Genomic DNA, 4475 nt, shown 5'->3' on the forward strand with positions numbered 1-4475 from the left:
GAAGAGGGCCGAACGTCTAAAAACAAATCGGCCAACATTAAGATTGACCTCGATAAAATGCAATCGAGTCTTTTATCAAAATTAAAAATTCCCTAACGTCCAAGGACATTATCCTTGCTTTCCCAGATTTCGAAAAGGAATTTGAACTGGCTACTGATGCCTCAAACTTCGCCATAGGCGCAGTTTTGTCGCAAAACGATAAGCCGATAGCTTTTATATCGCGAACGTTGAGTAGAGCCGAAGAGCACTACGCAAGAAACGAAAAGGAGATGCTTGCAATAATATGGGCATTAAACTCCTTCAGAAATTACCTATACGGTTCACGCAAGGTAAAAATCACGACCGACCACCAACCTTTAACCTATGCGCTAAGCAACAAGAATGGCAATAGTAAAATGAAGCGGTGGAAGGCGATCCTTGAAGAATATAACTATGAGTTATACTACAGACCTGGCAAGGGTAACGTCGTAGCTGACGCCTTATCTAGAATACCTCATGATACACCATTGAATTCGCTCTCTACAGCGACTCATTCGGATGGAAGTTCATCACACAATTTAAGATATAGCGTTGAAGCACCTATTAACGCATTCAAAAATCAAATATTCTTAAATAAAGACGTAATCTCGAGTTACCAATTCAAAATTATATTTCCAACGTATCATCGCCATCTAATCACCGAACCCGAATATACTGATGAAAATTTGATAGATATTTTAAAAAGATACCTCAATCCGTCCGTCATAAATTGCATAAAAACGGATGAGCATATTATGGGAAAAATTCAGTAATTATATCCCTAACACTTTAACAAATATAAAGTTAGGTTTACCCAAATAATGGTAAAGGACATAACGAATGAACAAGAGCAAGAAGAAATAATAGTTAGCACCCATAATAGAGCACATAAGAATTGCAGGGAAAATAGAATGCATATCCTAGAAAAATATTATTTTCCTGCAATGGCAAATAAAATTAAAAAAATTATGAAACAAGTAAGGAAGGGCTAAGTTCGGGTGTCACCGAACATTTTATACTCTCGCATGATAAAGTGATAATCGAGATTTCATTATACGTCATTTATATATTTTTCAAATACCGTATTTTTGTAAAGTTTTATTCCGCTATCATCATTGGTTCCTAATGTATATATTATGTATACAGAGAAGGCATCAGATGGAATTCGAAATAGCGTTATATTGGAAGAAGCCGTGGTTGTGAACCGATTTCACCCATATTTCGTACGTGTCATCAGGGTGTTAAGAAAATATTATATACCGAAATAACCTTTGTATGGGAGGTGGGCGTGGTTATTATCCGATTTCTTCCATTTTTGAACTGTATATAGAAATGCCAGAAGAAAACGACTCTATAGAGTTTGGTTGATATAGCTATAGTAGTTTCCGAGATATATACAAAAAACTTAGTAGGGGGCGGGGCCACGCCCACTTTTCCAAAAAATTACGTCCAAATATGCCCCTCCCTAATGCGATCCTATGTGCCAAATTCCACTTTAATATCTCTATTTATGGCTTAGTTATGACACTTTATAGGTTTTCGGTTTCCGCCATTTTGTGGGCGTGGCGGTGGGCCGATTTTGCCCATCTTCGAACTTAACCTTCTTATAGAGCCAAGAAATACGTGTACCAAGTTTCATCATGATATCTCAATTTTTACTCAAGTTACAGCTTGCACGGACGGACGAACAGACGGACGGACAGACGGACGGACAGACAGACATCCGGATTTCGACTCTACTCGTCACCCTGATCAATTTGGTATATATAACCCTATATCTGACTCTTTTAGTTTTAGGACTTACAAACAACCGTTATGTGAACAAAACTATAATACTCTCCTTAGCAACATTGTTGCGAGAGTATAAAAATGCGAAACATGCAAAGTTAATAAATACGAACGGCATCCGCCAAAGCCGCAAATACAGGCCACTCCAATTCCACGGTTTCCTGGTCAAATAGTTCACTTAGATATCCTCATAATAGGAAAACAGTTGATTTTGACAGCCGTAGATAAATTTTCAAAATTTGCTGTCGCGAAACCCATACAATCTAAAGCGGCAGAGGATATCAGGCAACCTCTGAGAGATATACTACTTTCCCTCATACCGGAAACGGTAGTATTTGACAATGAAAGATCATTTAAATCTGAGTCAATAAATTTTATGATAGAGAATGAGTTCGGCATACAAATATTTCGAACAGCCCCTTACACCAGCTCCTCAAATGGACAGGTTGAACGGTTTCATTCAACTCTACAGGAGATCATGCGTTGCTTGCAAAGCGAAAAAACGCATAATTCTTTTAACGAATTACTGGAGAAATCGGTAAAAGAATACAATTATTCAATTCATTCCACTACCGCAATGAAACCCGTAGAAGCTTTCTTTGGCAGAAGAGTTTGTAGTGACCCAAAATTACTATATAAGGATAGAGAGGAAACTGCTAGGAAATTATTAACTAAACAGAATATCGACCTTTTGTACCATAATAAAGATCTAACCCCTACTGAACTGAATTTAGAATATTAGAACAGCCGTACTATTTCGGGAAAATACAATCATCCTATCCCTCCTCATACCACAATATTCCCAGAATACATTATCCAAAATAAAGTTTGAACCCATCCCAAACATTAATAATAAATCAGTAATACTAAGCCATTTAGAAATCCTTGTAGACGAGGACAATAAAATGTACCAATTAGAAATTAAGGATAATTAAAGACACATGTACATATAGGCAATATATTAATGTTTAAAGAAGCGAGCTGTAAGCTTGAAAATTTTAATAAACCTGATGTAATAGAAGTGCTACCAGGCACCCTTGTATTTAAGAATTTTAATTCAAATATAACCCAAAACTGTAATAAACAAAAGATAAGCCAAAAAGGCACATTTTTATTAAGGTTCGAAAATTGTGAGATAAAGATTTCTAATAGAACATATTTCAACGTAAACTTGAGGATATTTGAAACATTTGTATTACCAAATGTAATAACAAAAATAAATGATACAAACGAAATTAATAAAGAAAAAGAGATTGAAGCACTGTACATAATACAGCTTCAGCATGAAAATAATTTTAAATTACTAAAGAATGGAAACAGTGTATCCTCAATAATTAGCTTAAGTTCTGATATTTCAATTGTTTTAATTATAGTAGTCACTACTGCAATTTTATTTTTATTATCAAAGAAAAACAAAAAATGTACATTTCGCCTAGCCCAGAAGCAGAATTTATTGCAAACGTGCAGAAAGGCCCGTTCCTGCAAATTACAACATCGCAGCCCAACAATAACACCGATCGCGGACGATCGAACTAAGAGGGGAAGAGTTAATACAACACCTATCAACAATTCGACAACATAACTTGCGCAACTACTACATAACTTACTGACTTAAGCAAATCGCCGCAGCAGCTTCAGTAACAACGACTTGACTTCCGGCACGCGCACCCGAAATGCTTATGCACCTTCACAAGCCAATTCCTGGAAGTGCATTACGCCACCACACTGCAGGCTTGACGGAATTTAGGTATAAAATTATGTTAAGCACTAATTTTAGACACATTTTATGTCAATCAATAAAGTAACGCGGTCGCGCTGCCATCCATGCAGCACCGTTGTTAAACGAAAAAACAATTTTGTTTTTTTAGCTTTCTCAACAAGAGAAAGCTTAATTATATGAGTCAGGAAAAAAGGCTTTTAACCTAAGTGTATTTTTCACTGTAATTATTGCATTCTCCCGACGGTGTCCTGACTTTGTGTAACTGGGACGGTAGGGGAGGCAAGCAACCGCTATCAAAGTTTCTGTTGTCTAATATATTATATGGTAAATTTTATACATACATATTTACCTAAAAATATGTATTTTAAATTTATTTTTCATTACATTTTTAATAGATTCTTTCATCACTTGTGGACTTGCAAATTTCGAGCAACAAATGCGGAAGTCCATCGAAATGACCCACCAAAGATTTAAGCAAAAAAATATAGAAAGCGAAAATCTGAAAAATGATAACATTGTAATATTTTTTTAGACATACATATGTACATATTGCATATGTACATATGTATGTATATGTATATATTATTTTTGTATCTATATAATAATTTATTGAAATAATTTTTATATTATTAAAAAAAATGTGAAGATGAATGAAACTAAAATATGCCCCTATTGCGATTTTCAACCCGACTTGGTCGAATTGAAGTTAAGGCAATTCAACTTCAGATCAACAAAACTCTTTTTCGGTATTGCGAACTTCAACTAAGTTCAGTCGAAGTATGATTGGCGTTGCCAACCTAAGAAAGGGAAATTTGACAGATAGTGAAACAGCTTAAATTTTTTAGACGACATATTTAAACAATTGAATTCAGTTGTCGCTCGCGAAATAGTGAATAAACATTAAAATAAATAAAAAATGGATATAAGTTTTCATTTATGTTACAATGAC

Source organism: Bactrocera neohumeralis, unplaced genomic scaffold (assembly GCF_024586455.1).
Source record: "Bactrocera neohumeralis isolate Rockhampton unplaced genomic scaffold, APGP_CSIRO_Bneo_wtdbg2-racon-allhic-juicebox.fasta_v2 cluster09, whole genome shotgun sequence".
NCBI lineage: Eukaryota > Metazoa > Arthropoda > Insecta > Diptera > Tephritidae > Bactrocera > Bactrocera neohumeralis.